The following is a 12,873-nucleotide window of genomic DNA, read 5'->3' as shown; positions in this document are numbered from 1 at the left end:
CAAAGGTAAACACAGAACTGTCAGAATGACAGAGATCATGATAGAGATCCCAATCACACAGCTGACCAGAAAGCAAATATCTGATCTAATGAATCAGCAGATAGGTAATCTTTCTGAGGCACAGTTCAGAGCTTTGGTTATAAGAATGCTTACAGACCTAGCAGCAGATCTAAAACAAGATGGGGAAGAAATGAAGGCTAGTCCTGCTGAAATGAATGAAAACGCATACAAAACTCACGGTGAGGGAAGGAAAGCCAGGGATCAAATCAAAAAATCAAAACATAGGGAAGGAAAAAAACAGTCACCCAGTGGAGAAAGAGGAAATGAAAAGCGAGGAGAATGAGAGGCTCAGAAACCTATGGAACAGCTACTAGCAGACCAATATCCAAATCATAGGGTTGCCAGAAGGTGAAGAAGAACTAGAAATTGAAAAATTATGTGAAAAAATAATGAAGCAGAACTTCCCAAACTTGGGGAAAGAAATAGAATTACAGATCCAGGAAGCACAGAGAGTTCCAAAAAAACTGGACCCAGGGAGAACCAGACCAAGACACATTATAATCAAAATGTCAAAAATTAAGGATAAAGAGAGAATCTTAAAAACAGCAAGAGAGAAGAAGAGAATTACATGCAAAGGGGTCCCAATAAGACTATCAGCTGATTTCTCAAAAGAAACACTGCAGGCAAGAAGGGACTGGTAAGAAATATTCAAAGTAATGAAAAGCATAAACCTACAACCACAGTTACTCTATCCAGTGAAGCTGTCATTCAAAATAGAAGGGCAGAGAAAGTTCTTCCAGGAGAAAGTAAAACTGAAGCAGTTCATTAGATCCAAACCACTGTTACATGAAATGTTAAAGGGACTTGTTTAGGAGAAAGAGGATCAAAACTATGAACATTACAATGAACAATGTATCACAACAATGAACAACAGAAGCTAGGTAACTGAAACAAAGGCATATTTTTTAAAAATCAGTATTTGTCATGATTTTGATGGGACAAGTTATTCTAGTGGTGTTTGTGAGACCAGAGAGATAATAGTGGCCTGTCTATGTGCAACCAAAATGAAAGCCTAAAACAAGTCTTAGGAGAAGAGTTGACCAAAGTAAATTGGTATCATATAATATAAATGAAGAATAAATCACAAAATAATGGTGAATATAAAATATGGAAGTCAGTATAAGATAATATGCTAATGTCAAGATAAAGCAAAGGTAGTAAACTAGCTAATACTAACATCAGTGTTAAGTATATATATATAGGGCTTTAAAGTTACTAGACATTTACAATGCAATTATATAGGATGGAGTATTATTTGGAAATATTAAGCAGTTTTCCTCTGATATTTTCTCTTTCTGTTGTCATCAGTTATTCTCTAAGATATTCATTGTCTCCAGAAATTGATATAAAGGTAATTAAGTATGAAACAAAAAACAAACAAAACAAAACTTTGTTTTCAAGGAGTTAGTCCACAATATTGCTCAGTATTTAGAAAAAAATAAACAGAGAGATAACAGATGACTCTAAAATAGACCAACCACACTTGCAGTAAGAAAGAACTGACATAGCAGAAAGATAAAAGAAGAGCAGGAAGGATAAGGCAGGTGCAGAAGGTCACCAGGGTAGAAATTCCTGGGTGCCTAACAAGGACCAAGTATAGGGTGGGAGCTCATGCCCAAGGTTACCTTCTCTCCCCTAGCATATCGCTGATCATACGGTTTAGATCCCCTGATCTTTTATGATGCTGGTCATGTGGTACCAACCCTCCCCTGACATGTTATCAGCCATGTGGCTGACTCTCTTAGAGGAGGAACAAATGGAGTGGAGGTAGAGAACAGCCTCATAGGACTCCCGTACAACCCCTACCAGCCACTCCCTTAAGCATTAGCTCTTCAGGACAATGAGCTTCTAACCTGCATCAAATAATCTTGGGGACAAAAACTGGGGTATGTTGACCACAGAGACAGAGTTTTGATCAAACTAGAGATAGCATTTAAGCCTCTGTTGTGTTTTAGCTCCAGGCCCCCAAAAAGCAGCAAGACCAGGTAGGGAGAAGCCATGGCTGACATCAGATTAACATCAGCAACTAATGATCCCCTCTTCTGGCACCAACCAATCAGTAGAGAACACAGCCCTGAGGAGACACATCTGGAAAACTGATGAATATCCTATTGAGATCCTCTCCTAAGCCCTCCAGGTAAAATCCCTTAAAACATGGAACTCAGCGTATGTTCTCTCTTTCTCATAAGCATTTCTGTGCCTTTCTCCACCCCCTTCTTCCCTCAGGTGACCTCTCTCTGGATCATGTTTGTGTATTTCTTCCTTACCTTCTCCCAGTCACGTTATCTATGCCTTTTTCCTCCTAAGCTCCAAAGACCCTTCTTTTGCATCTGTAACTTGCTTCCTGAGTCCATGCAACCCTGCTGACTCACTTCCACAGTTCACTTCTTCTACCTCTGTGACTTTCTAAATAAACCTTTGCTTGTATTTGAGTTCCTTCACTCTGAATTCTTTTCTCAGCCAAACTCAAGAACTGAGGCTGCTGAACTGAGGTCCTACATCTGGAGCCATTTGCCATCAACAGAACCAGAGTGGGGATGATGGTTCAGGAGGGAAGAAAGAAATTATTAAATATTGGTATTTCAGAGAGAGCAGAGACTTTTTACCCTGCTTCATGGACTTTTCAAAAGTCATCTTGGAAGAAGCAGCCTTAGAATATTGCCTGTGCTATGCAGCAATATCCCTGTCTTCCCATAAGGTACAGCATTAAAAAGAGATTCAAAGATGAATTTTCCAAAGCGCTCAAATGGACTAAAACTGGAATGCCAAAGGTGATAGCATTTCAAGCCAGTGTGGATAAATGATGATCAGAATATAGATATATCTACATACCAATGCATCAGCACCTTACCCACAACCTGTATTCAGTTCAGAGGGGAAAAGAAGTGATTGTTTTGAGTTGCTCTAGGGGTTCAAAACAAAAATGTAGGTAAATTATTAAAAAGCTAAATTTTTAATTTTATATTTTCTGTCTCTGAGTTTATAGTTTTGGAGGAAATTACAAAATGTAAATGCAAAATGTGTTGGAGAATCCCTTGAGTCAACTGAAAAAAAATATTTTGAAACAAAGAAATACATAATGCAGGTTAGGGAATATTATCCCCTAGGAAAAACAGGACTGATATTCAATTCACCTATTAGTAAGTAAAAGATTGCATTGACTATATTGTGAGAATGGGTTAGTAACCAAATAAGGGTTTAGATTATTATCTTCAAGTAATTGGTTATATATGAAACTAATTAGTTATACATGTACCTGATATAAGTTTGGCAATCTCTCAAATAGTTCACAGATGGTCTTGTTTAGTTATTCTCAAATGATTTATTTTTTCAGTTTATTCAACATTTATTTCAAAACATTTACTATGAATTAAATACTGTGTGAAATTCTAAGTAAGATAGAAAAGAGAATTGGCCTTTTCTCATGGGAATTATAGCCTACATTGTGGAAAATAGTAAAAAAAATTGAATAAATTAATTTTAAATTTTAGCGGAGCTTAAGTGCTAATAGAGAAAGTGAAGTAAACAGATAGAAAAAGTTTGTATAAGAAAACAAAATGTTCTTTCAAATTAAGAGAGATCGTGGGTAACAATCAAATAATTTACCTTGGAATTCCATATTTATTTAGAAGAAAAATAATTTAACTTTTATTTAATAACCATGGTATTAAACTCTCCAAGTGGTAAAAAAAAAAAAAACCCACTCTTTGTTATGTAGCTTATCTTTTATGTTTTTAGCTAATAATGTATCTCTATTAAAGTATGAAATAAATAATGCAATATTCCAGTATACTGAGAAGTTCTATTTTTCTTTTAGATTACCATTAATTTTGAAGTGTTCTGAAAAATTTACACATTTATTTTTAGTATTGTTATTGTTTTGTCATCATTTTAATTAAAGTCTGTTTTGTTCTGTTTTCTGATTCCCCTATTTTCCCAGTTCTTGCTCTATCCTGTTGATTGGTTACTGTAGTTTCAAATTCATGGTGTTATTTTTTTCCTACTTGAACCTGAAGAGCATTCATGGATTTTTTTATAATAATATAAATACCATTCATTAGTATTTAAAAATCTATACAATGGAGCATCAACAAAATTTTTCTCTTAATAGACCCTTTCACTCACAGCAATTTTTTATACATAATTAATTATGCATCACTGTCTTACCAAAGATAACTTCACTCTGAAGAGTGAGGAGAAGTAGTAAAGAATGTGATGAAAGTGAGCTGAGAAAAAACACAAAACCCTTTCCTGCTATATTTAACTTCAGATTTCCCAGAAACAGTTCTCTATTCTTAAGAACTCAAGGTATTTTAGGTGGTAAGCTGGCTGTCAGCAAATGATGCCATGAGTTTTATACTCTTTAGACTCAGCTTCATCTGCCTCTCTTGACATTTCACCTTTTCCTTCCTGGGATCTCAAGGGCAGGCTGTACATGGTTGCTAGTCTCTGATAAAGTGTTAGCTGTTAATTACAGCGATCGCTAAAACCTGAGGTGTTATCTGACAAAATTTAAGGTATCAGCCCTGCTGGTGAATTTATACTTTAATAAGGGACTTTGAAAAACAAAATTTTTCTCCGGCCAAGATGGAGGCTTAGACGGACACGCTAGGTCTCCCTCTACAACTATAGTGGAATACAACTACTTTAAAACAAAGGATAACTAGAAATTCCAGAAAATAAAGCTACACGGAAGCCCAACATATGAAGTTATAAACCAGCGGTGCCATTTGGGCAGGTAAGAGTTAAAGAAGGCAAAGCTGTTTGCGGAGCGGCGGGGCGGGGCGGCGAAAAATCCTGGAGGCAATCAAGCCCCTGGCGTGCCCGACTCCAATCAAGCCCCTGGCTTGCGCGACTCCGGGCGCTGGGGAGCAGCCGCAGCATCGCCTTGAACAGTGAGGCCCAGGGGGGCGGGAGGACGGATCCCGGTCTCCTAGCTGAATAACTGTGTGAATCCATCTTGGACCCCCGCCCCCACAGAAAGCACCACAGGGCGGCGAAATAGGTCGCGGACAGGCAGGCGCCGGCGGTCGCTGATTTGTGACGCGTACGCAGGCACTGCCCCCTGCCCCCGACAGCCGGCCCAGGAAAACAAAACGCATCTGTCAAAATGAGGCAGACAACTATAGAGATCCCGGTAACACAACTCACCAGGCAGCAGATAGAGAACCTGACAGATGAACAGATAAGAAACCTGTCAGAGGCTCAGTTCTGGGCCATTGTTATCAGGTGGCTTACAGAATTCACAAAAGAGCAGGAAAAAGATATGAAAGAAGCGAAAAACTTTCATAACGAAAGGAACAAAACCACATACGAGACAGATGGTGAGGAATCCAGAGTCCATTTCAACAAACTGGAATATGGAGAAGGAACAAGCAGTCAGCCAATGCAGCGAGAGGAAATGGCAAGCAACAATGAGAGGATCAGAAACCTCTGGGACAGCTATAAAAGGCCCAACATAAGAATCATTGGTTTGCCAGAGAATGAGGAAGATGAACTAGAACTTGAAAAATTGAGTGAAAATATAATAAAGGAGAACTTCCCAGACTTGGGGAAGGGAATAGACTTGCAGATCCAGGAAGCAAGGAGAGTTCCCAAGAGACTAGACCCAGGGAGAACCACTCCAAGACACATTATAATCAAAATGTCAAAAATTAAAGATAAAGAGAGAATCTTAAAAGCAGCAAGAGAGAAGAAAAGAATTATGTACAAAGGGGTCCCAATTAGACTATCAGCTGACTTCTCAAGGGAAACCCTACAGACAAGAAGGGACTGGCAAGAAATATTCAAAGTAATGAAAATCCAAAACCTACAACCACGAATACTCTATCCAGCGAAATTGTCATTCAGAATAGAAGGACAGAGAAAGTGTTTCCAGGACAAAATAAAACTGAAAGAGTTCATTAGATCCAAACCACTGTTATATGAGAAGTTAAAGGGACTGGTTTAAAAAACAGAAGCTAGGGAGATGAAACAAAGGCAAACGAAACAGGCAACGAGAATGGAAAAGGAACTGTGGGTAAGGGAAACATAGTGGGGGGAGGCCAACAGGGAGGGGGAGTGGGGAGAGGGAGGGAGATGATATAGGAATTGGGGATCATGGTAGGAGGGAATGGAATAGACGGAGAGAGGTTGGGAGGAACCGTAAGCACAACTAATGGACATAATCTAAAAGGGGGGGACAACTGGAGGGAGGGGGCCACCGGGTGGAGGGGAGCAGAGGGAAGGGAAAGGGGCACAAATGTAATATTTTAATCAATAAAACACATTAAATCTGAAAAAAATAAATAAATAAAATGTGATTTATAAAAAAAAAAAAAAATTTTCATTTGCCCTTTTCATTTTCAAGGCTCAGTCTTTAATATATTTTTCTTTACTCTGAACATTCATGAAGACTATTTCAGTTCATGAAACTGGGGTGAAAAATTATACTTATATTTAGATCTATCACTTTCCATCATCTGCTTCTTTCTGTACCTGTACTATTTATCAACAACATTGAAAATAAAGTAGTATATGACAAATGGATCTATGGACCACATCACACACAACTACTTATAATTGCCTTTATTTTCTTCAGCCAATTCTTTAAATCCTCAAAATGTCAATTAGTGACCTTAATTAACATTGTAAACAAAGAATGACTGGCCACAGGATTCTTAGCCTCTACCCATATGAATAAAATTTTGGTGATCCTTTAATCAAATAAAGATTTCCCAAGTCTCAACACAAGAATTTTATTAATTCCCTGAATAACATTCATATATTTTCTAATTAATTATTTCTAAGAAAGTGAGTAAAATTGTTAGTGGTGAAATGACACCACAGGTTGGTACTTGATTTAGCAACCTTGATTCTTGAGTTTGACTGAGAAAGACTTCAGAGCCAAGAACTCAAATTATAATGAGAAAGTTTGAGAAAGTTTATTTAGAAAGTCACTAGGGTAAAAGAAGTGAGCCATGGAAGAAGTGAGCCAGCTGGGCTGGGTGATCTCAGGAATCCCATTACAGTGGCAAAAGAAGGACCCTTGGAGCTTAGGAGAAAGAAATGCAAGGAGAATCACACCTGGGGGAAAAAGGGAGTTGGGGAAAGACTGGGGCAAGCTCCAGAAATAGAGAGAGTATGGCCTGAGGAAAGAAGGTGGTGAGGGACCAGAGTGCTCAAGAGAGAGAGAGTTGTGCTGGCTCCTTCATCTTAAGGGGTTTTATTGAAGGTCTCAACGGAGGATCTCAACAGAATATTAATTAGCTTTCTAGGTGTGTCCCCTCAGGGTCATTGTCTCCACTGATGGTTTGGTTCCAGGGCAAGGAGTCATTCTTCATCATAGTTGATCCTGATGTCATCCATGGCTTTTGCCCTGCCTGACCTTGAGCTTTTCTGGGCCTGAAGCTGAAACACAATTGAGGCCTAGATCTTATCTCTAGAGCTTAATGTTTAAGGGAGAGGTCCTGCAAGGGCTTGTATGGGGGTTCTATAAGGCTATTCTTCTCACTTTTTCCAACCTTACATCAATGACTAGCAATATACCAAGAGTGAAAAGGCTTAGAGGTCTAAATGCACGACCAGCATTATGGTAGGGGAGAAAATGTTGGCCTGGGTGTGAGGTTCCATGCTAGGGTTGTCCATTGCTAGGCACCTGGGGACTCATGTCTGTCTAACTGTCTACTACATACATCAGAATAACTTTAGAAGTTGACAATACTTTTGATCATTTAAAAAGTCTGTTTCAAGAACAATCCTTCCATGATTTCTGTAGATTTTTCAAATAGTATTATGTCTGGATAACACCCCTTTACTAAATGCACACTTTCTCAAGTACTATATATAATGAGTTGTTATACAACCTATGACTTTTTCTACCCAGGTGAAAAATCCCCAAGACCTTCATATAAGGATTTTCAGACAGTTCCTCATTCTTCTCCTTTTCATCTAAAATAAGTTAATATTTTTCTGCTTTTAACTTATTTCTAGTTATCCATATTGAAGGTCACTTTTTATAATGAGATAAAGAGGACTGAGTTGTGACTATTCTTGTATGTTAATAATTGGAAAAATAAATAAATTCTTGGACTGTGGATAGTTAGGTTGAATCAGACATCAATGCAAAAGGAGGTAGGAATGCCTGAATGTAACAGAGTGGAAATACTGAAGGAAGATTTAAGGTTATGGGGCAAATAAGTAACTGAGGGATTACAACAGATCCAAAAGTAAGAGTGACTGAGTATAGAAGTAGCACTAACCGAAATTCAAGAATATTTAGAATGAGTTTAGTTAGGAACCAGATTAATTCAGACTGAAGCCCATGGAGATTGAGCTATCAGAAATACATTTAGAAATGGTCTGAAGAAAATGTGAAATTTAAGAGGTGATCTTAAGAGAGCAGTATCTTTTGAGATCTATATTCCAGAATTTAAATGATTATAATTGAAAAGTGATTTTTTATTCCAAGAGTGTCATAGTTCAGGCTGCCATTGGTCAGAACACCATAGACTGGTTGGCTTAAAAAGCAAACAATTATATGTCACAGTACTGAAAGCTGCAAAGTCTGAGATTAAAGCATCAGAAGTATTCAGATAAGTAGGGTGAGAACTGGTCTCATATATTTCACAGAAAATCACAGGCCAAGAATATTGAGAATAGAAATAATGCCTAGTATTAATTGTTACCATTAATATGTACTAGATGCTGTACTAAGTGCTTTTTGTACCTTGCCTTGCCTCATGTAAAAGAATCTCTTTGAAAGAGTAGTATTAGCCACATGAAGTAAAAAGGATTAAACAGTTTAAGTTACTTATTTAAAGGCATGCATGGAATTTAAATTTCAGGCTTAAGTGAATGTGGTGTAACAACTAAAATATTTAATCTTCAATAATGATAAAAAGCTAAGATTGAGATTTAAAAAAAAAGACTGAAAGTATTAGTTGACTAAACAGTGGTCTTTGAAAGACTAGTTTGAAAATATTTATCAGGATTGAAGCTTCATGACAAAGAATTGAGATGTGATTGACAGGAGAAAGTATAGAGAGTGACAAGAAATTTGGCAGTAAAATAAATAATTTAGTTTATAGGTTTCTTCAATGGAATGAATAATGTTCATATTAAATGCTCTTTTTCTAATAATTAGGGAAACTAGAAAGCTGCTGTGTGTTAAGGGAATCATTTTACACTTGTATATAAGTGGTTCTATGGGGTACTGACTCAGAGTAGAAAGCTGATAGCAATTTATGCTCACTGGTTCATCAGTAGGAAATGACCTAAATTAAATCTTGTTAAAAGTAATTACATGATATTAAAGAAAGTGAAATGTTAAAATACTACATAGAAATAAAAAAATAATTACATTAATCTCATAGAAAATAACACTAGTTTTGTTTGAGAAATATTAGTATCCATAAAATTTTGACTGTACTAGTGCCTGGTGCCAAAACATAATTTATAAAAATCTGAAAATATGCACATTCTTTTAAATAGGCCAAGGATGATGCCTTTAAAAATTTAGAAGGAAACGGCTAGAGCTTTAATTTTATTTTTCTTATTCCAGGACATTAGCACTTTTATAACAAACTGGGTATATTATAATAATATCCTTCAGTATTATCTGGCTAACAACCATTTTAGAGACACTTGTGAGATTTGTATAACTTATATGTTGAATGAAGGTTTTAATTAATGTGACAACATTATTTGAATTTTGAAAGAAAAAATGATAGAAAGACATTGGTGTGATCTGCAACATTTAATTGACATAACCAATAAAGGTGGAGGGACAATTTATTATTTATTAATATATGTAACCCCATTTTTTCTAATGAACAAAAGACACTGCTTTCTGTGTGTGGTAGCTGGCATCTAATTAAAGCATATCATCATCCACTCTAATGTATTGTAAGAAATTCTGACACACACAAAAAATACATTTTTAAAGATTATATTCAAATAAAAAATGTAAACATGAAACACATTAAAGGGTGGTCTAAAGGTAAGGCAAGGAAAAGAGGACACATATACACACATACACATACTCTCTTCATCTAGGTGTGGTTGTGTGATCAAGTTATCACCAATGGAATTAGAGCAAGAATAAAAAGTAACCATTTGAAAGTTTCCTCTGCCTATAGGAAATTGTTTCTTTGAGTTTTCTGTCCATCTTCTTCCAGATATGCAGTCAACCAATTCTAACTTTGTTGAAGAACACCCTTGTGAAAATAATATTAAAGAGGAAATATGGGTCCCTAAATGACCTCATCAAGTAGCATTGCATTGATAGCCTAGATTTGACAGATAGTACTGAAAGATGGGGGGAAATAATGATCTATCTTATCTAAGCCACTGCATTGTGGTCAATTGGATCAGAATTCCAAGAGAAGATGTGTGAAGTGTATTTGCTTTCTCAACCACCAACATTAATTGATGACATTCACATGAAAGGCTTAAACTTTTGTATCACTAACATCAAAAAAGCATACATGGAAAGTATTACTGATTTTGGGAATTGTATAATCTTTATGGAAAAAATGAAAATTACTAAATAGTAAATATCATCTAAAATCCTTCATTTTCCTTTTAAATTCCACAAGTTAGAAAAAGAAGATTCTTCTGCCTGATATTTCAAGTATTTACCCCATAGGTACCCACTGCAAGCAGTTTGATGCCTTCTCTCACTCCGGTCATAAAAATATATCTCTATGCATCAATGTATATCCATGTAATTAATATATTTGCATAAATAATAATACAATATATAACATTAAACAACTTTATTTTAACTTAAAAACATATCATGAATAGATTCCTAGTTTAGTACATATAGATTTACCTTAAATTTTTTGGAAATGTTTCTTAATATTAGATTCTAATCCTTTACTATATTTAAGGAGTCATTTATTATGGTCATTTAAATTATTGCCAATGCTATTGTTTCAATAAATTATACATAGAGATGTATATAGACAGATATCTTTGTGTACTCATTCCAGTTTTTCTGTAACTAGAGTTCTAGAACTATTATTATTCTGTCATGACACAAGAATAATCCATCTTAAAATCTTGCCTCCAAAATGTTGGCACCAAATTGTAATCACATAAATATCTATTTGAATGTCTTTCCTCCACACTCTGACAACCAAATGTTAAATCCTTACCTTTAGAATGCATTTACTAACTAGTTTTTAAAACTGCAAGATCAGATACATACACATAATATCCATAAGTTAAAAAGTATAAGAATAATAATTTAAATATAAAGTTAACTGACACAAAGTAGGAGAATTGTTTTCAAACTGTGTGCTGTTATAAATGCATGTGTTTGATATATACTTAATTTGCCACCAAAATGCAAACAATAATTACTTTTCCCTTTTTAACCTTTCAAAAGTTATTTGGTGTAAATTTTCTCCTTTTGTTCATATTGTTACCTCTAGAAGCATCAGATAGTATACAGGTATGCCACCACAGTGATAAAAGATGATTATATCGAAATTGTACTCATGATTACTAGGGCTTGAATAAAATTAGTCTGGCTAACATGAGTAGGAGCTTATCACAAAAATAAATAATGTATTCCATGTTATTCATGGCACTGAACAAATACTACATAGATATGAAGCTCATACAAAGGAATTAACTCTGAAAGATTCCCATTTCAAATTCTGTAGTATAAAAACATAGAATGAATAAGTTGATCTTTACTTAAAATAACTTCATATTTGCTGAGGTATTTCTATTTTATTTTATACTTTCTCTTTCTTGTGAGTATGGAGGAGCTAAGTAGTTCTTTTTTAAAAAAATTAAAGAGAAATGTCTAGATTATGTCATTCAGTACAATAACTGAGAAGTGATATAAAGCTATCAAGGATTAAAAAAAAAAAATTTAGAATACCTGATTTTTCCCAGGAGCTTAATTACTTTAGGAAAAAACGTAAATGGAAAAAAAAAAAAAAAAACTAGTGAAAATGTGTGCAATAAAAACCAAATCCAGATAATGATGTCGGCATCACGGTGGGTTGAGCCATTCTTTTTGTATCTTCCTTTAAAGTTACAATCAGTAGTAGTATATCCATAGCCTAAATTAGGATCCTTTGCAAGCACAATAGGACACCTTAAAGATCTATACATCTGTACATCTGATGGTGGGTGGATTGTACCTCACAGACGTGGTGAAAACAGAGTAGCGGTGGTGAAACTCATGACCTGAGGCTCTAATAATTGCAGTAGCTCCCCAAGACTCCATGAGTAATAGTGACAACCAAGACCAACATCTCAGCTCCCACCACCAGTCACAGTGACTTTGGCCTCTGCCTTCCCAGTGTTGGGGCTCTACCTAAGACCCTGGTGTCCACAACAGCTCGCAGCAGCACCCAAGACTGGAGGCTTCAGAAATTGCTGTGGCACTTGAGACCAGAGGCTTCGGGAACAGCTGTGGCACCCAAAACACAGTGACACCAACAACAGTGAGATACCAGTGATCTCAAAGGCACAGGCAGCAACAACAAGGGCCAAATGCCAAAGTCAGTGAAAGGTTTCTCAAATATAACTGGAGGTAACTCCAAAAGGTGTTTGCTACTTCAAATGTACCAGCAGAGGAACAATTTATCCAAGCACTACAAAGAGTGACAGTAACATGATATCACAAGAAAAATGGTATTTCTTCAGAAAATAAACTTAAAGTCATGGAAGACTGGAATCTGACAGAGAATTCAGAACAGCTTTTATGAAAAAAAAATTAACAAACTGCAAGAAAATTTAGAAATTCAATGAGGTTAGGAATAAAATTAATGCGCAGAAGGAGTGCTTTACTGAAAAGACTTACACACT

This window comes from Furipterus horrens, unplaced genomic scaffold (genome assembly GCF_987537825.1).
Source record: "Furipterus horrens unplaced genomic scaffold, mFurHor1.1.pri manual_scaffold_4, whole genome shotgun sequence".
NCBI classification, from domain to species: Eukaryota; Metazoa; Chordata; class Mammalia; order Chiroptera; family Furipteridae; genus Furipterus; species Furipterus horrens.
This window is presented reverse-complemented; position numbering follows the sequence as displayed.